Below are 21,732 nucleotides of genomic sequence, written 5' to 3' on the forward strand. Positions count from 1 at the left end.
TGAGAACTCAAGAACAATGGTAATGGGTTTTTGATCCTACTGCACGTACTGGCTTTGTGGGAGCCTAGGCAGTTTGGATGCTCACCTTACTAGACCTGGATGGAGGTGGGTGGTCCTTGGACTTCCCACAAAGCAGGGAACCCTGATTGCTCTTTGGGCTGACGAGGGAGGGGGACTTGACCGGGGGAGGGGGAGGGAAATGGGAGGCGTTGGCGGGGAGGAGGCAGATATCTTTAATAAATAATTTTAAAAAATAAATAAAATAAATAACTAAAAATAAAAATAAAAAAAGAAAAAAAAGAAAATGGAAGAGCTGGTTGTACACTAAAACATCGTATGCCTTCATCTTTACCTGGACTCTATAAGCATGGAAGAGTCACCTTTTTTTTGAAGACTCTTAAATCCAATTGTCATTCATTTCTATTTCAAGCAAACGCTAAATCTCCAGAAATATACCAATTGCTCTTATTCCCACAAAGACAACTGCCAAGTTCTGGCTCAACAAAATTAACACTAATACTGATGTTGTGTTCCAGGTCCTTTCACTGAATGATGGCACAGTGCTTTTAACTTCTCACTTGGTTTTTTCACTTTTCTGATTTTAATGTCTTCTATACCATTAGAGGAGAGTCCATTCTCAAGCCAAAATTTACATGGTCCTGGTGGCTCCAGGTAAGCACAAAATGGGATACGATCTTGGTACATTTACACAAAGAAGAGGTAAGGGAAAATGTTTTAAATACTTGCACAATACTATTTAGTTTACAATGGCAGGCCTGTTGAACTTGGGCCTCATAACCAAAATGACTAATCTTTTAAATTTTTGTCTAGGTGATTGTAAATCATAGGATTCCAGAAAAATCACAGAAATTGGACATTGTTCTCGGGACGTCTTCTATCATGCATAGTTAAGTGACTTAGATAACACTAAAATATCAGTGAAAAGCACATGTACTATGAACTTTCAAAATATTTCCCTCAAACTGAAAGGGTTGCATGATTGAGAAATGGACTCTGAAGTTCTCAATACTTTTCCAAAGCAGTCAAATATCAAACGAAGGCTGAAAACGCAATCACCATGTATGCAGCTGCAGTGGCTGCTGTCTCTTTTGTTCCAAACACCTGCAGAGTCGGGAACAGCTGGTGAGTTGGGCTCACCCACCTGGAGATTCATATCAAGCTGCAGCTAAAGTCAGGTTTCTGGTTGTCCGTGAGCCTGTCTGCCATTGGCAAGAGCACAACTCCATCTCTACTCACTGGCAATTACGTCAGAGGAACAGCAAGCAAAGAAAATGTTTTCTTCAGCAAGATTAATTGTATCTCTTTTAGAATCTAAAGTTATTTTATTGTCATCAGGATCCTTACGTTTTTTTCTAACTTGTTTATGAATTCCTCAACTTTGTTGAAATTAGCACACATTTTGTAATCTTTTGTTTTAAGTTATATTATGTGGAAATAACATGAAATTCTGCTTTATTCTCTCTAACAGAACTGATTTTTTTTCTTTTAATCTACTAGACTATTTATCTGTCAATATTTTGCCTGTGTGAATCCATGAAGGTTAGAAAGGGTATCAGACCCCCACAGCTGGAAAACTACAGTTATAGATGGTTGTGATCTACTTGTGGGTGTTGGGAATTAAACTCAGATCCTCGCCAAGAACAGCAAATGCTCTTAACCCCATACCATCCTTTCAGGATTTAGGACTACTTTAAAAAAAAAACACAAAGTAAGGTAATAAGGTGCACGATCTATGTTCGAGGCAAGCCTGATCTACAAGAGCTAGTTCTAGGACATGCTCCAAAGATACAGGGAAACCCTGTCTTGGAAAAACATATATATATATTAATGCATACAGTTCAGGTTGAGTGTCCCTTACTGTAATTAATTAAAAGCAGACATGCTTCAAATTGTAAAGCAAAACGGTTGAATTTGGAAATATTTGTGTCTGTATAATGATATGTTCTACGATGGGATACAAGAATTCATACAAGTTTAATATGTACCATACACATATGACCTGGTGGTCATTTAATATACTATTTTTGGCATGCTTGTATTTAACTACAACACATTAACTGAAGTTAGACATGGGTTTGCTGCCTACCACTATCGTGTTGCTGCTGTAAATGTTTCTAATTTGAGGTTTCTGCTTTTTTAATCCTTGGTTTCACGTTTTGGATCAAAGATGCTTCATCTGCAGTGTTCAGTGAGAAGCAAGGCTCCGCATATTTAACCATTTGCATATTCTTATGGGAAAGAAATCCTACCTCAGTTTTCTCTCAGGTGGGAGAGCCGAGGCAGACGAGTTCCAGAATCTGCTGAAATACTGAAATTCTAGAACAAGCTTGGAAATCCATCCAGGAAACCCTTGTGAGTAGCACGTGACTGCTCTGCCTCTGCCAAGGTTGCTCCTCTTCTGTTGACACACATCCCAGCATTACAGCCAACAACTGCTAGGTAGCAACATCTGTACATCTGTTTGAGCCTTTGGACAGTTACATCTGCACTGAACATCGTGTAGGAGACAAACAGACAAACTCAGAAAGTGTCTCTCCACGGAGAAATTCTCAGATTTCTTTAGTTGAACTGATATTACCTTCTCTTTGTTCTAATTGGTTGCGGTGTCAGATCTCTTCACAAACTCATTGTCCTTAAAAGAAGTCTGGGAAAGGACTTTGAACCCTACCATGTCACAAAAAAAAAAAAGCAAGTAAGTTAAAATTCTAAATTTATCTTTGACAATTCAACACCATTATTATATATTATACACTTTATTTCAATTTTTAATAATTATAATGCCACAGTAATAGCTTAGGAATAGCTGATTGGTGGAAACATTTATTATTCTACCAAGTTAGCAAAACTTCAGTGCTTTATGGTCATGTCAGTTGCATTTAGATTCACTGTTATTCTCTTCTGCTTCAAAGCTGGGGGCCTCGCTTCTGTTTTCAGATTGCGCATATCACACTAGTCTGAATTTATTGCAGTTAAAATTATGCTATATTGTATAAGCAATGAATAAATCAGACCTTAAAAAGGAAGACAGATGTAGCATACTTTATTAATTAAATAATGTATGGAATTCGCCACAACTGTGTCACCTCTGACGAGCTAATTAGCTCTTTCCCCTCTGTTACCCACAGGCCAAAGTGGTAAGCAACACGAAACTGTAATGCGGTTCCTCCACCATTTACAATAGGGTTACTTCCCAACAAGCCTAGCACAAGTTGAAAATGCATTGAATACACCTTCCTCATACCTTAGCAAAGCAAAGCAGAATACTGTCTCCATTGACCTCATAGGGGGTTTTATATAGATAAATATATACATAAGTAAACTTATAATGCATTCCTCTTTATTATTTGTGTTTGTTTGTTGAGACAGGGTCTTACTTTGTAGTGCTGGCTGGCCTAGAAACCTCTATGTAGACTGGGTTGTATGTGAACTTGAAGTGATCCCATATCTACCTTTGAGTTCTAGAGCCAATCAAGAGCCACCACTCCCAGTTTTGCTCTTTCTAGGAATTTATAAGTTAGTCATTACTTGGGATCAGGAGCTGTCTCCACAAACTAATACATATGCACAACATGATTGCTAATATTAAGGGCAGCACTTTTGTTGGGATGTACTTTGAATATTGGTCATTGTAACTCATTGCACGTAACTAAATTTGATGTGGTAGAAATAGAGAAACTGCACATAGTGTATCTGTTTAAAGAAGTTCATACCTATTTAGGGAGAGGCACATGAAGCCATTGAAAGATAAGTTCAGAGAACCTAGAAATGACCAGCAATGAGCAGCACTGTAGTTAGTTTGCCGTGAGAAGGCTGGGATGTGTTTACTATCAAACATTCATATCAAAATTTGGCTTTAGGTGAGTGCAATCAGATAAAGTGGGTCACAAATTTAGATGAAAAATGAAAACAAATAATGCCTGGGAACACCACTCAATGAGTAAGGGCACTTGCTTCACAAGCATGAGAACCTAGGTTCAAATCTCTGGTACCCACATTCAGAGCCAAACAAGCCTCACATGCTTGTCACGCTCCATCAGACAGGGGCAAGCAAGTCCTGGGAGATTGCTGGACAGCTAGCTTATCCAAAGGAGCAAGGATAACAAGAAAACTTGTCTCAGAGGAACAAGACAAAGAAAGGTAGAGCTGTGTGCTCAGTATCCTCCTCTGGTCTCCAGATGCACACACAGTGAGGTGCACCTGCACACACATATGTGAATAGATGCTTGAGCTATAATCAACAACAACATGCACACATACAAACACACACACACACACACACACACACACACACACACACACCATTAAAGAAAAAAATAGGGAAAAATTTCTCAACTGTGCTGAAAAGAGAAAAATCTCAGAAAAGAAAATTTGGTCGGGACTCTTGGTATCCCTGCAGATTGGCCGTGTCGGTCATGATGGATTGCATTAGAATGTGGGAAGAGAAATACCAAGCGTCGTTGTGTACCATTCTTCTTTACCATTTCTTTAATGTTTGCCTTATATTAATAGTGACTGATACAGACTTATGCTATAAATCCAAGGAAAAAACTGCAAAGAATTTAAAGATTTAGTCTCATCTATAACTCTGCCAGATAACTGGAGAGAAGCCAAAGAAATAGGATGAAATCTAAAGAATTCTGCAGTTAATTTTTATGCATCATGTCTTAATGTAGAATTTTTGCTGAGGGAAATATAAAAGTGCACACACACACACACAAATACCCACAACTTTCCTGTCAATGAGTGTGAGTTTCTAGCTTCACCAAGAAGCACATAAATTATCATAATCATCATCACTATCAAGATTCATGTGCACATTCACATATTTTCATTTGCATTGGATTAGACATGTTAAGAAATGTAGAACTATAGGCAAATATGTGTTGTGCCAATCAGAGGAATACGGAGATTGATGGATTAAAACTAAACAAACTAACCCCTTTCTATTGTTTATTGGTTGAAGGTTGAGAAAAGGGGAAACGGCAAGTCCCAGGCAAGTTCTAAATTGGAGTTTAACCACCAGTTGGTCTCAAGGGGATGGTTTGGAGGAAATGTTGTTTCCATACTAATAAAAAATGATCAGAGTAAATTTTTTTTTAAAGAATCAGAAAACTGGAACAATGTAGTTCCTGAAAACTTTAAAAAAAAAAAGCATTGCTTTCATTTAACAAACTCTTGCATGGAGATTCCATTCACTATATTCCCCATTTCATCACTGTGGGACAACTCTGAGTTCTTTCAAAGAAAGAAATAATGTGCTGAAAATGGTGAGTAGAGCTTTATCTTAACTGCACACAATAAATACAATCAGGCCAGGTGGTGGCACATGCCTTTAATACCAGGACTTAGGAGGCAGAAGCAGGTGGATCTCTGTGAGTTCGAGGCCAGTCTGGTGTATAGTGTGAGTTCCAAGATAGTCAAAGCTACACACAGAGAAAGCCTGTCTCAAAATAGCACAAAAGAGAGAGGGAGGGTGAGCGAGTAAGGAAGAGAGGGAGGGAGGGAGAGGGAGAGAGAGAGAAAGAAGAAAGAAAGAAAGAAAGAAAGAAAGAAAGAAAGAAAGAAAGAAAGAGAGAGAGAGAGAGAAAGAAAGAGAAAGAAAGAAAGAAAGAAAGAAAGAAAGAAAGAAAGAAAGAAAGAAAGAAAGAAAGAAAGAAGAAAGAACCAGTTTTCTCTTTACAATCATGGTGTCAATTTTCTAAACCTAAAACACTATAAAGATTGTAAAAAGTTGTTTTCTGTAGCTTTGTAACGATCTTCATTTGAAACCGATGCTACCTTACCAAAACAAAAACGATGATCAGAAAAGGCTATCTTTAATAATTAAATGTAAATGTAAACAGTCATGAGTTTGGTTTCTTATGCACTTAGATCTGTTATAAGATAGGGAAATTTGTAAAATAATCACTTTTATGATTTAAGCTCTACAATTGAATTATTTTTAAGAGCACAAAAGGTCTATCTCATTCAATATAGTCCTCTAACGTTCTGTGGAAAAAAGTAGCTTTGGCAGTTGCAGTTTTATGATTTTTAGGAACACCCTTGGTGTTATTCTGTGTTGTTTATTTTTTAATTTGTATTTCGCTGCCTGCTTTGCCATAGAACATGTGTTTGCAATTGCATTTAGCAAAATTCATGATCTTAACATTGTACACCAAAGTCAATGTGCCTTCCTGGCACAAGACAGTCAGTACTCAAACACTTTCCTAGTGTTTGGGGTTTCTGTCTCAATTGACAAAATTGAAAAATATGTATTAGTCAAACTATCTCAAAGCCACGTTGAAAATTACTCCAACCTGTCAGAGCCAATTGAAATTCTCTTCCCAGCCTAATTCCCAACTTCATTTTGTATGTGAAATAGGAAAAGTTGGATTTGATTATAACCACATGCTGAGAGAATCAATGAATTGCATATATACCTTATATTCCTAATAGCTCATATGATTTTTATTTCTTAAGATTTTTTGAAATCTATTTCTGCTTCTGTGATTTACATCATCTCACCTGTTCCCAGCAAACCACTCATTTGTGTTATCTGTGTATGAGCCATCTGCTATTTGGATACCGCATCCCAAATTCCCCAGCTGGGCCATATCATTTTTACTTTACAGAGGGAACAACTCTAAAGAAAGGAATCTGACATCTGCTGCTAAGTAACTTCAGTAATTTGGGATGCTGTTCAGACCAGCTTATTGATTGTCTTGTATTTCCATTGGAATGATATTTTAAATGTGGCGTCCCGGGGCTGATAATCTATTTCCTAATAAAAAGACAAGATTGAGGCTTCCACGTTCACTACAGAAGTTCATTAGGGTAGCATGAAAATCAGCTTGATTTTACCCTCAGAATAAGCCATGATTCGGAGGGAGCTGGCTACACAGAAGGTTACCCTCACGACGTCCAGAAGAAATGAGTGAAAGCCACCCCATCCCCAGCTGATGTTGGACAACACCAAACTCTTTGAAAGTTGGACAACATAAATCCCTGGCAAAATTTAGAAAAAATAAGTAGAAAGATAAATAAATAAATAATGACACCAACTTGGGAAAATCAAGGCAAGTTACTTGGAATAAGCAATGTGATTTCCAGAAAAAAAAAAAAAGATCCCAGATTTCATTGTACTTAAAATGTAGGAGAATTAAGTCATGGAGAAAGCAAACGATGACCAAAGAAGTCTGAAATAAATATAAATATAAGATTCGCATTACACTATTACATATGGATTAGAATTTCATAGGACTTCAATATTTTTTAACTTTACCTATGACAATTGAAACTGGCTTAGCAAATGGTATCTTTCAGATCGGTCACATATTAGGGGTCGTGAATCGAATGCAATCTATCGCGTGTACTCTGAAATAATAAGATGAATTGAGATGCAGTTTGAGGTGAGGGAAGTTTGGGATTCTTAGTTGAGTCTCAGGTTTTCCAACATTTACAGATGCTAGTGGGTCATGTATAAATCCAAGGGAAAGCTACCTGCGTGTGCTCGTGTGCCCTCTCTCCCTTCCTCCAGGCAATCATGGAAGCACTTGCTGTGCTGTACACGAGCACATCAGCCTGGAGCTCTGAGCTCCCACATGGAAGACAGCTGCCCTGGAAAGGCGCCCGTGCCCTCAACAGTTCTTGAGAGAGCAAATAAATAAGCTGTCGTGTATTTAGCCACTGAGGTTTTGGCGATGTGTGCCGCCAAATCATAATGAAACCTGTCTTGACTGATATAGGAGCCACTAAAAGGCTGTTGATAGATTTAGCTCTTTAGTACAATTTTCCATAAGTAGATATGTATAGAAACTTCAATCACATTATATATGTCACTTTGTAAACTTTTCTTTATCAAATAATACATTGTGAACACCTTCACTAAAACATTATTTTTAGTTACTCCACAGATCAAATTCATAGTCTTTCTATTTTACCAAACCTTTGGAAATACTGAATGATTTTGCTGTACAGTTCTGTATGACTAGGTTAATGCATTTCTGTAGGCATTTCTGCTTAACTTTCAAAGATAATCCCTCTTGAATAGGAATACTGAGTGAAAGTTCACTCATATTTTAAAGATTGTAGTGTGCCTTGCCAAACTACCTTTTGGGAAATTTGTCTCATTTTTCTGTGGGTATAAAGTTTACCATCAGTCATTCAGCTATTGATATGCATGAGAACTATAATTTCAATATACAAAAACTCTGTCAGGTCTTATCTTTTGGGCAGAGTTACTAGTTAGAGCTGATTTAGTGAATGGGCCTTAAACCCAGGTCTCTCCTATACATTCAGAAGTAGCTATTCCTGAATCTCAGTGTTTTGTCATCAAAACAATATTATGGAGGATTTACAAATTATTATTTCATCAAGGATCTCCAGGTTTAGTATCGTGAAAGTGTTCCACTCCATTGTGTGAGATTGGAGACTGTCAATAATTTTATTTCACCTCTTGCTGTTGATATCATTCAATAATTCATTCCTAACTTCAAGAACAATCACATATCAGTATCAATCAGCAGCAGCTTCCTCAATCATGGACCACAGTTCAATGATCATAGGCCAGATCACCCACTTGTCTAATTACGGCAGAGAGGGTAACATCCATCCCCTGGGGACATCCCAGATGACTCTGGGACTGGCTCCTCAGGAGACAGCACAGGCCTCCACCAAGCATTTTATGGGAGCGAAGGCGCTTTAGTTCCTGTGACTGAGCTGGTGACAGATACACATAGCATTTAAAAATTGTCCCCTCTAAGTGGTTTATAAAATTTGATAGAAATGTTTATGATAATGTGATGGAGTATATTGCTTAGATTATTCATATTCTTTTATTTTCCTTTTGTCTACTTAAAAAAGAGGGATTAAATTGTATTAAACTCTTCCTTTATAATTGCATTTTCTTTCATTTCTACTTGATTTATCGTTGCTTTTCCTTCATCAGTCTCGATGTTCTGTTTGGTTTATGGAATTCCATTTGGTAGACTCCATTGTGTCTGGTATCCTTCACCTGGGGAAAGAACAAAAGCCATTTGTCCAGTGCAGTACTTGAATTCCTTCTTCTTTGATAACAACATTAAAACTTGAAGTTTCATACTTTTATATTTATCTGAAGTATATTTGTTTATTTTTATTTTAGCTTCTGTAATTTAGTTTAACTTTATTAAAAATACGAAATTAATTCACAAGAAAGAATTAGTTTGCGATGCTGAAGAGACAACTCTGTGGTTAAGAATACTTAAAAAGGATCAAATTCTGGGTTCCAAACCCACATTTCTTATCACAATTGACAAATAATTCTACTTCCTGCAGATCTTTATCCTCTGTGGGCACTGGGCATGCACATGGCTACATATACATATATACACTAAGGCATTGTTAGTTACACATAAAATAAAAGTCAAATAAATAAATCTTAAAAAGTACTTTGTTACCTGTAGTAAGATAATATTATGCTTGAGTAGTTTTTTTAAAAAAAAATACTTAAACTAAAATAAAGCCTTAAGTATAAGGCAGGAGTTTAAAGTGAGTTCATCTCCATTACTCCAACTATTGCACAACCTTAGTAACATTGTAGGCTCAAATTTGTTGAAATAACTTCTCACTGGGAGTGTTATCAACATGTAACTTTTGCATTATGGCATGACCTGAAAATCTAACTCACTCATTAGACATAACTTCACTATCTATGCTACCTATGGCTCACAATGTCAGTGCTACATTGTGAGCCAAAGCAAACACAGTTCATGACGAAGTGGTTATCCACATAGAACACAGCGTTCGCAGCAAAGCAGCTTCATAGCATCAAGACATCAAGAGACTCTTTTAAGCAACAACTTAAAGTCACACGGTTTATTTCAAGAGTAGTAGCTTTTGTGACTTTTGATGCACATCACTCTAAAGAACTGAAACACAAACTATCTGCAAGGCAGAGCTGTATGCGTGTGGGTAATGACAGCTACAGAGCAATGTGCTTCTCTGGCTTTAGGAAAACAAATGGCATTTTCAATCATTTGCATCTATGATGCAGGGTCTCATTCTGGGCTAGGATGATCTGGAACGCATCTGTAACCCAGGCTGGCCCTAAACACATATGTGGTAAAATTCCTACCTCAAACTCCCAAGTGCTGACATTACAGGTCTGAGCCAACAAAGCCTGCACAAGTTATTTTTGGCATGATAAAATCATAAGACATTCTAATTTCAGAAGCAATCATGATTTTTTTTAAAGGGGGGGCAAGAAATAGTAAGTAACCAGGCATGGTATGCATGTCTTTAATCCCAGCACAGGGAAGGCAAACTGAGTTCATGAACAGGCTGTTCTATATAGATCAGGAAAGTCAGGACTGCCTGGAGAGGCACTGAGTGCATTGTCACAAACAAAAAAACTAACTAACTAACTAACTAATTAAAAAGGAGGAGGAAGAAGAACAGAGAGAGAGAGAGAGAGAGAGAGAGAGAGAGAGAGAGAGAGAGAGAGAGAGAGGGAGGGAGGGAGGAAGGAAGGAAGGAAGGAAGGAAGGAAGAAAGAAAGAAAGAAAGAAAGAAAGAAAGAAAGAAAGAAAGAAAGAAAGAAAGAAAAGAAGCAAAAAAGGAAAGAAGGAAAAGAAAAAAGAGAAGGAAAAATGCAATTACATGGGTATATTTTTAACTGACAGTAAATAGCCTATTTTATCAAATTAACTGGTTTAAAGAAGTGCTTTGTTTTCATTAGGAATTCTTAAATAAATAATATTTTAAAGGACATTTAATGACTGCTTTCTGAAGAAGACACACAGGTATAAATGCATAAGTGACACAGATTAATCAGACTCACAGGATGTGGTCTGAAGCCATAGGCATCTGCTCGTGTCCATTTGTTCCCATCGCTCTACTACCTTTGCAGATCCTCTTGTGATCAATAAAGCGAGGTCTTCTTTTAATTTTATACCAATTGTGTTTGAAAAGGATGAAAAATACAGAAAAGGAAGTCAGATGGTATTTTCTTCTTCACTATTGTGCAACAAATCATAAAGTTAGTGTAATAAAACCTCATCTACATCCTAATGGGATGGGTGGGTCATAAATTCACGCACAGAGCCACTGAGCCCAAGGTCCAGCATGGATGCAATCAATCCATATCAGCAAAGTCTGTGTGGTCACTTAAGCTCATTTGGGGCTGCTGACAGATTCTACGCTCTTATAACTGCAGAGCTGAGACCTCTGTTTTCTTAATAGTGGTTCTTCTCCTTACACGGGAAATATCATAATGTGGTATGGAGTCTGTTTACTTTCCAAATGAAGGGATTGGGCAATTTGGTATTAAAATTAAAATCCTGACAGCCACACCTTGACTGAAAGAGGATTAAATATATGTTTAAAGTATGACTTATTTGGGTATATTTGCCATATCAAAGCATGGAAGACAAGATTTCCACACACAAAAAAAAATGGGAATTAAACATTTTAGAAATATGTTTTGAATTACATGACTCAATAAAAAGAAACCAAAACACCCATTTGTTAAAAATAAAATTTATGCACATTGCAACACAATTTAAATTTTTCTTTACTTTTTGACTAGTTATAAGCTTTAAATGTTAAAGAAAAATTGTAATTTTAATAGTTATAATTATACTTTACAGGGCTAGAATAAGCCATCAATGTAGTGAGCTCTGTGCATGGCTGGATGTGGTCATATCACTGGCCTTGGCTCCTCCTCCAAAAAGAAGAATTGTTAAAAATTCCCTACAATATTTACAGTGATAATATGCTAAATGTATAATATCAATAACTAAGCAGAGATCACTTCAATAATAAATACATTCATAGGGCTAAATAACTCTATGCTCACAATTAAACATTTTGAAATGACAAATCTATACATCAAATTTGTCTACTCTATTCTGTCATCTTCTTAAGTTGATTTAATTATTATTGTGTGTCTAGGCATGACATTCAGGCAGTATAGAGGTCAGAGGACTGGTGTTGGGGGGTCAATATTTCTGTTTCTGCTGTGGGTTTTGGGCATAAAACTTATGTCATCAGACCTGCTGAACAAGTGCCTTTTCCTGGTGTACTATAGATAGCATGTGGGCCTCTGCTCCTTGTTTTAAAGTAAAACACAAATGGCTATGGCCCTACTTATTATAACATCCATTGCATTTGATCACAAAATGAAAAGCTAATTATCGCCCTTGCCTTTTAAATTACAATATAATCCCCCTTTGGATAACATTATCTTATTGATAATTTAAGTACATTTGAATAACTGTAAATTTAATAGCCAGCTGTTATTATATTCTCAAAATGAGGATGTATGTTCTACAGAATAATTAGCCTTATCCTATTTCTATACATTGTCTTTTCTAGGAAAATTCTGCCAAAGTATTTATTTTTTAGGCAGAGTCTCCTTGGGTATCCCTGTCTGGCCTAGATCTCCCTTTGTAGCTTATGCTGGTCTTGAACTCACAGATATCTGCCTGCTCCTGCCTCTGGAGTGCTGGGATTGAAGGTGTGTGCCCCTCTGTCTGTCCTGTATTCTTGAAAATTTAACCAAACTCTCACTTTAAGACAGTGCAGTCTTAGTATATGGAATAACTTCTACTACCATTAAAAAGAAAATCCATATAGAGAAAAAAGAGTAAATATATGTACAAACCTCCAATAGAAACAGTATAAAACAAATCACAAACCCGCATATCTGCAGTTGTGTGGAGTGATGTTGTATATACAGAATATGGTGTGCTCTGCTTTCATTCCCATGGAAACTTTCTTGGCTCATGTTAAAGATACAGCTGTGAAATATAAAGTGGCAAATCACAAAGTTGTTACACTTACTTTCAGTTTGTGTTTAATTAACACGGAATTGCAGGAGTTAAATCAAAGGCGGTGCTGAAGTATATAGAGGAAAGCTGTGGCAAGTCTGAGAGGTTCCTAGTACACATTAGCAAGACGAATGTCAGAAACAAATTACTCAAATATGCTGTTACCAAGCTTTGAATAATGGTGCTGGTAATCGGGACCAGGAGTTTTGATGGAGGAGGCAATCCTTTCTGGGAACAAAGTTATGAGCAAACACATTTGTTGTTTGTAAGAGTTAAAATATCGAATTCCTTTTCAAATCGTCTTACTTAGATCTTACTTGCAGCTTCAAAATAAAAACACAACTTAAAGTAGTAAAGACTCTTCTCTGTAAGGAATTCAGAGATGCCCCCATATTCAGGCTTCTATTTCATTCTCTCTGGATCCTTCATTTCCATTATGCAATATATATTCATTGTGTCAAGTTATAAATGATCTCTCATTACAAACCTGTCATCAAATATTATGTCACTGATCAGCACTGAGTGTAATAGTTGATCAATTACAATAGCTTAAAACACATTCTCCTCCCCCCCCCCCCCCGACAACAAACTATTGCAACATTTGCTTTTATTTCTACTGTTTTAAAATAGTAACATAATTTAGGGCTTTTGGTAAAATCTACATGGTATCCATATTATTCAGAAATACTGAGCCTTGTGAGTCTCCTATTAAAATATTGTTTTCTACAAAATACTGCCTACGTGTTTTTAAAAGCTTATATGAATTCTTCTTGTATAACAATATAATATTAGTATAAGTGATAATTTTGCTTATATTAAAAATTCTAAACACTATAATACAGAGTAAAGCAAAAGTGAACATGTGCAAATATTTTCTGTCTGCCCCTTTTCACCTTTTCTCACCTCTTACCGTACTTAATTTTGCCTCTGCTGTACTGAAAGTCTTGCTCTGGATTCGGCCATTTGCTTGAATTTGATTCTGCTAAGACCCTTTCCTCCAGACACACCCAAATAAATGGCTTCCATCTCATTTCATAGAAGTTTCTGTTCTAATGTTTCCCTTCCATTATTTCTTTTTTTTATTTTTAACAAAATCTCTCCTGCTCTTTCTTTTGCTTCATTTTGACTTAGTATGCACATATATGAATTTGTATATTCATGTCTATGTCTGTCTTTTTTAATAGAAGAATTTTTGTGTACCTGAAATATTTTAATGTTTACAATAATGCCTAGAGTCACAGAGATGTGTGATTGATACTTATTTAATAGCTGTATGTTCAATGAAGAAATGTTTAAATGTTGCCAGGTCATGTCTCTCCTGTTCGCTATAGCAATTTTCATTTTTGGTTATTGTTCTATGTTCACATCAATCTCAGTGTTTGGTTAAATGTTTACTGCAACTAGTTACTCATGTCTTACTATTGTTCTATGTGAAATACTGACATTTTATACTGTCAACAGTAAGTCAAAGGTAGGAAGAATGTTGTGCTACCAACTCTCTTTCGGTAATTTGCCTTTTCTAAAATAATGTTGTTGTGCCGAAGTATAGTACTATTAATCACAGGCCATGAGTATGGGACTCTCTGCCCGCGCGCGCACGCGCACACACACACACACACACACACACAGTGTTGGATCAGTAATAATGACCTTCTTCTAGGATCATACATTTAGATAAGTGTTGTTTCTTCAAGACAGAATGTGACAAACCGTCATGTTTCTCCTACATCTTTATTAGTTAAGAAAAAATTAATGATTTTTTTCTGTATAGGAGTCTTTTGCCTACATGTATGTATGCACATGTCTGTGGCTTGTGAAGGCCAGAAGAGAACAATGGACTACCATACCGGAGTTACTGACAGTTGTGAGCCACAATGTGGGGGCTGGAAATGAAACCCATGTCTTCTGGAATAGCAGCAAGTGCTCTGAGCCACTGATCCATCGCTTCAACTCTGGCTTCGTTTCTTAATTCTTGGTGATGGTGAATATCTTTTCATGTGGTTGTTATTCACAGAGACTCTTGTGAATATTCTAAGTTCATTATATACTAGTACACTGATAAATTTTCAGAGGTATGTATTACTTATGTTCCAGACACTAGCATTTTCTCAGATTTGTTGCTGGAAGATTTTACTATACCTTTATTTAAGCTAATGATTCATCTGAAGTCAATTTGTATATAATGTGAACTGTTGGATTGGGGTTTTCCTTGATTTCTGTTGATTGTCATGTACATCCAGTTGCTTCAGCACCCTCGGTCTGGTTTTCCTCCCTATCTTGCTTCTTGCATCTTTCACAAAAGTCCAGTGGAGCATATTTGTTTGAGTCTCTCTCTAGATCCTCTGCTCTACTCCAGGGATTTGTGTGAGTACACAGCAGTCTGTGCTGACTACCTTAACTGTAGCATTAGCTTACTAGAGGCTGAGTGGTTTCCCAGTCTTACTATATTCAAGGTATTTGTAAATCTTCCGGGGTATGTTTCCTAGTATAAGAAATTCAGAGTAAACTTGATTGCATTATTTCAATTATCTAATGGCTACTAAACTATTCATGGTGTCCATTTTTCTGGTTGGGCAGCTTATAGCCTTTAAAAAATTATTCCAATACCACTAATTTACTAACGATATGAGTGTATACTCTTTTAATTTTATCAAAGGCTTTTTGGTTATGTTGATTTTTTTCTCAGAATCAGTTTTCTCCTTTTTCCCATTTTTTTTATATTTTTAATACCCATGACCTTAAATTGTATTATTTTCTTTCCTCTGTTTTGGGATCTATAGTGCTCTCTTTGTAATCCTTTCATGCAGAATGCACATGATTAACTGTAGTTTTTCTATTATAGTTTTTTGAGGTTAGCAATTTCATTTTTCACATGGCTCTTGCTATAGCCTACATGTTCAGTTGTGCTTATTTTTATTAAATTCTTTGCGTATATTAAATATTGTTAAATATGTGTTTAAATACATGTTCTAATGTGTGCTATATATTGCAATTAATGTGTGTTTTAAAATGTTATAAATTTTGAAGTTTGTCAATGTTATTTTTGGGGTTTTTTGTTGTTGTTGTGTTGTTGCCCAGAATCCACCCATTCTGATACTGTTCCATGAACAATTTGTAAGAATATCTATTCCTTATCTATTTTATGGACCACTTTATGACCATGTCTTAGATTCTGTTTGTTGATCTATCACCCAGATTCTCTCTTTTCTCTTTGTGTCTCTGTCTGGCAGTTTCTGTAAGATGCTGAAAGGCAGGTGTGCATGTTTTCAATGACAACTACAACTTGGTCTTTCTTCTTGCAGCTCTTTCAGTTTGCCCTTCATACTTTATAAAATATCTTACATAATCCCTGGTTGGTATTACTCCCTACTATGTTGTGTTATTACAGAGAATCGTAGGTCTAAACCTTCCATCTGTCCTCAGACTGGAGTTTTCTTTCAGGGTCTTCAAAACCACGAGTAAAGCAAACTTATATTAGAATCTCCTTTCTCCGTACGATTTCCTTGGAGATGTTAAAGTCCATCTCCTAGGCCTAAGCTGTTCTCAAGCTCTGTTGACCACACGGGTGTTTGATAACATGGAAAGGAAAGTCCAATCAAGATAAGGATGACAGACCAGAAAAGATAAAGGAAGACAGTGGTATTTTCAGTATCGTTTGCTTTAAGATTTCAAGTACTGTGATTTAATGAGAACACACAACGCTAAGACTGACAATGAAGTCTGTGGCATAGACGAATGTAATAATTCAATAATTCAGTCCAGCGCGCTCAGCATCACCAACATGCTCTACAATCATGAGTCAAGCCTTGATTTTTCTGAAACGGGTAAATGTTTTTTGATGCCAAAGTGTAAAAGACTTTTAAAAGCAATGATCAGAGAACCCAGGCTGTTTTATGAGAGAATTCACTTTTCTGATGTGGTCTTTAGCAGTAAACCAAATATATATTGAAAATGTGAAACAAATCATCACCCAATGTGGAAAGTCTCACGCAGCAATTCTCTTTGGTAGAGAAGTGAGTAAAAGATAAATTTAACTCAAAGGTTCATGTTAATCCTCTCGTCCAAATTATTAATTCAATGTAGATTTTAATGCTAAAGCAGACATTATAGCATTTAGATAGTTTTTAGTATCCTGATAATTATTTCTCATCAGAAAATATTATGACCTACTAATACTCATTTGATTTTTATTTGCCCTTGCAAATATGTTTGAGGAAACACTAATAAGGTCTACTAGAATACGGTTGCCAAATGCATTCCCTAGAATGGGATCAGATGGGATTTTTGTTTCCCACAGTCTTTGCTAGCTGAAGTACAAAATGTCTGAGCTATGAGTCTTCTCAGATTGTTTCCAATATGTTCCTATTGACATTGATGAAAGAGAGAATGACAAGCATCGTATTCAAAAATTGGAGGTACATCTCCTACTGAAATTCTTTTGCTATCTTACTTTACAAGTCTTTTCAGTTAGTAACTCAATAACATAGCCAAACTGAATGACTCTTCATATTTCTGAGATACATTTATTTAAAAAAAATCATCTTATTTCTGCTGCTGTGGCTCAGATATTGCTGTGGATATTGGTGCTTTCTATCAAATCTAATGACCTGGGTTTGGTCCCCAGGACCCACAGAGTGGAAGGAAAAAAATTACCTCCACAAGTTGTTCACTAACATATGTGATGCATATGTGTACACGTACACAAACATACACGCACACTAAATACATATCAAAAATAAGCTTTATATCCTGTTTTCTCTTCCTGTAGTTCAATTATTTTCTATAAATTCATGTAAACAATCAATGTTGTTTCATGGATGTATGATTAAATATCTAGCACATGAGCTTTCAAATTTCTCTATCAACAACTTCTTCATAGAAATGAATGGTACCAAACAGATGCAGGATCAATAAAGGAAATTTGGATTGTGTTAAAAATTGATAAGGCAATTTCAGATAATACAAAAGCCTAACCTCCACCTGAAATAAACAAACAAAAACCTATATAAAATATATGTAACAATAGTTTTAAAGAGGCATCAGGTGTTCTGGGTTGATTATGCAATATCTCCCAAAGGCTCATGTTTTAGAAGAATTGCCCATGCTAGTGATACTATTTAGGAGACTGTGGAATATTTAGGAGAAAAGAACTAGGTGTAAAAACCAGGTTATTGATAGTGGCTTCTTGGGTTAAAGTGTCCACGGCCACTTTCTGTACTGCTTGTTAGCCACCATCATGAAGCAGTGTGCTAACCTGATCCTCCACCACTTCCTCTCCACATTGTACTGACGTCTTTGAAATGGTGAGACAAAACACATATCCTCTGTTAAGTCATTTCTGTCTAGCATTTTTGACACAGCAATGTGAAAAGTAGCTCAAAAAATGGTAAAGATGATGGCATAAAAGGTAGAATTCATTTTATGCAGCATTCCACTTAGTAAAATGATCTAGAAAAAAATCTCAGTTTGTAATGGCTAATGAATTAATGGTGTGAAAATGAGGGAATATGTTCCACCATCTAGTTGTGTTCTCCCAAAATAATTAAAGAATTGAAAGTGGATGTAATCAACCTTCTAAAACAGAAGGACAAACTACAAGAACTACAGAAGGAATGAGAGCATGTTAAGCTGTGCAAGAAGGAAATAATCAACAAAATCCGGACATGCCAAGCATGAAGCACGCTTTCCTCATGAGATGAGCTGTAAGGAGAAAGAAGATAGACAAGGAGACTACATGGTGGTCTCAGACCTTAGCAACATATTAGTCAAACAAGACATTATGAGATTAATGACCTCTATGAGGTTTGGGGGTGTCTATATGATATTTTGGTCATGTTTATGTATTTCTAATGATATTGAAGTTACTTTTAGCTTTTAATGATGTATACTGATATGGAAAAGAGTAGAAATGACAAGATTATTTAGTGTAGTTTCAGAAATAATACAAGAACAATGTCTAAAGGCATAGATAAATTAAGGTTGAATTGGGTGTCTTTTCTCTGGCTCTGTAACAAGGGGCTGAAAGTGAACAGTTTATACTGAAAAGGAGTTGACATCTTACAGCTCTAAAAACTAAAAGACTTGAAGTCCTGGCACTGATGCCCATCGAGAGAGAGCCTTTGTACTGCCACCTAAAGTAGCAGGACTTAGAAACATTAAACTCGGACTGCTTCCTCTACTCATAAATTCATTAATACTGTCATGAGTTCCCTACTTTAAGACCTCATCTAATCCCAGTAATCTCCTAAAGGCATCAGCATATGAATTTGGAAAGTTTATAAAACAGGAAATTTTAAAGAACACACACAAACCATACTATATTTGGAATGATAATTGTTAAAGCCGGTTTGTCTATACATAATATCTTATTTTTTTCAAATTTGTAGCTATTAACAGTATTGGCCAAATAATTCTTTATTGAAGATTTCCGCTTAGTCCATTTTTGAATGGTAATCCTCAAGCCAGATTTTCTAGGTTTAAATACCCGTCATGTTACTTTATTGTTATGTCACCCATAACATTTTTTTTTCCTAAAAAACTTTTTTCCTAAAACTTTCCTTAGCTTTGGTATTGTTCTATTAAAATAATAAATAAAAATTTAATAAATATTTGCCATAATTGATGTGATTTGCTGCCTTCATTATTCAGAACTATTTTAAAGTAGCTCTAATTCCTGGAAAAGCCTTATTATAGATATACCACCAATGAAAGAAGTTATTGACTGAAAGTGGTCTTGAGACTTCAGGTGCCTATTTGTCTCCTGTCTACTAGTCTTTTGTCACTGTAAAAGGGCGCACAGAGCACAGAGGTACTGAGAGGAGAAAAGTAATCTGGAAATTGAACTCTCTTAAAGTAAGGTGGTTACAGAGGCATACTATTTTAATTTAATTTTTATAAAATAAACTATCTTTTTTTTCATTTTACATACCAATCCCAGTTCCCCATCCCTCCTCTCCTCCCATCCCCTTCACCTTTCTCCCATCCCATCCCCCATCCACTCCTCAGAGAGGGTAAGGCACATTGCTTTGAGGAAGGTCCAAGGCCCTTCCTACTATATCTAAGCTGAGCAAGGTATTCATTCAAAGAGAATAGGTTCCAATACGCCAGTGTGGGCAGTAGGTTATAAATCCTGGTGCCACTGCCAGTGGCCCAACAGTCTGCCCCGGGAGACAACTGTCAAACAACTCAGAGGGGCTAATTTGGTCCTATGCTGAATCCTTCCCTGTCTGGCTGATGTTGGTGAGCTCCCATTACCTCAGGTAGACTGTTTCAGTGGGTGACACCATCATGGTCTTGATCTCTTTGTTCATATTCTCACTCCTCCCACTCTTCAACTGGACTTTGGGAGCTCAGCCTAGTGCTCCACTATGTGTCTCTGCCACAGAAGCATATTCTAACTATATGATTATCCTTAACTGTGAAATTTACAAGCATTCACTGAAAGATCACTTCTTGAACCACTAGGACCGCGAGGGGTGCACCCACACACCGAGACAATGGGGATGTTCTATCTGGAACTCACCAAGGCCAGCTGGCCTGGGTCTGAAAAAGCATGGGATAAAACCGGACTAGCTGAACATAGAGGACAATGAGGAATACTGAGAACTCAGGAACAATCGCAGTGGGTTTTTGATCCTACTGCACGTACTGGCTTTGTGGGAGCCTAGGTAGTTTGGATGCTCACCTTAGGAGACCTGGATAGAGGTGGGCGGTCCTTGGGCTTCCCACAGGTCAGGGAACCCAGATTGCTCTTCGAGCAGATGAGGGAGGGTGACTTGATCGGGGGAGGGGGAGGGAAATGGGAGGCGGATGAGGGGGGGAGGCAGAAATCCTTAATAAATAAATAAGTAAATAAATAAATAAATAAATAAATAAATAAATAAATAAATAAATAAAAATAAAGATAAAAAAAATCGTAAGGCCAGTACAAAATGGCATTGACAAGTGAGATATCCATTATTGGAACAACCCATGAGGCAATGTTTACAGAACATGATTTATCATTGGTGAACTTATTCTACCGTATTGGACAAATGTGACCACAGGAAGTTCTGGATATAAGCAGGAGGTTCATCGTAGACATTTAAGATTATCCCTTTTTACACATCAGTGGATTCTGGGTTGCTTGAAGTTTATAATCAAAGTAGTAAAAAAATTATTCAATAAGTAATTAGGTATTTTTTATCAGATTAAGGTATGTCCCTAAATGAGCTTATTTAACTGATTTAATATTTTATTTTTCTTTAACCAAAAAGTTTATTCCATTAATGGAATTTAAAATTCAGGTTTACTTCTAAAGTTACTATAGGCTTTACTAATTTTTCTTTTTCTTTTCCTGATGTTATTTGTAGGTGGCACCTTCCAATTTTGTACTTTCAAATTTCTCCTAGTACCTACAGTAACATTTTAAATCATAAAAACATTGGCTTTAGAGATATTCATAATTATATAGTGTGGAAATAGAAAGTTACATCTCCAAATGTGATTCCACATTAGATTAACTAAAAATTAGGAGAATTATGGGTAATATTATATAGCAATTCTTACAAGTGCACAAAAACTTAAAATTATTTTTCAGACAATACAAAACTTCCATATGAGCAAAATATGTAAATATTTTATTTATTTGCTTTTTGTTTTTTAGAAAAAGTCTGATGTATCCCAGGATTCCTCAACCTCATTTGTAGCTCAGGAGAACCTGTACTCCTGATTATCTTCCCAAATATCTGAATTAAATAAATGAGTAATGCATCTTCTTTAATTTAATATTATATAATTAACTTTTTCAGCTCTTCCTTAAAGAATATCTTACCATGTGTGCTTACTACTAGCAACAAATATTTTACCATAAAAGTGAAATACAAGTTTTATTTTATTGAACTAATAATTGCTTAAATTTGTCAGCAAATTTAAGAAGTTAATT

At 36.2% G+C, this 21,732-nt stretch overlaps 1 pseudogene; it reads left to right on the forward strand.

Annotated features, from left to right (window-relative positions):
- Nucleotides 1-1,007: 1,007 nt before the first annotated feature.
- The window catches only part of LOC142831759 (40S small subunit processome assembly factor 1 pseudogene), a 52,679-nt pseudogene continuing 31,954 nt past the window's right edge, over nucleotides 1,008-21,732 (forward strand).

The sequence above is a fragment of the Microtus pennsylvanicus genome, chromosome 1, assembly GCF_037038515.1.
Source record: "Microtus pennsylvanicus isolate mMicPen1 chromosome 1, mMicPen1.hap1, whole genome shotgun sequence".
In the NCBI taxonomy this organism is placed as follows: Eukaryota; Metazoa; Chordata; class Mammalia; order Rodentia; family Cricetidae; genus Microtus; species Microtus pennsylvanicus.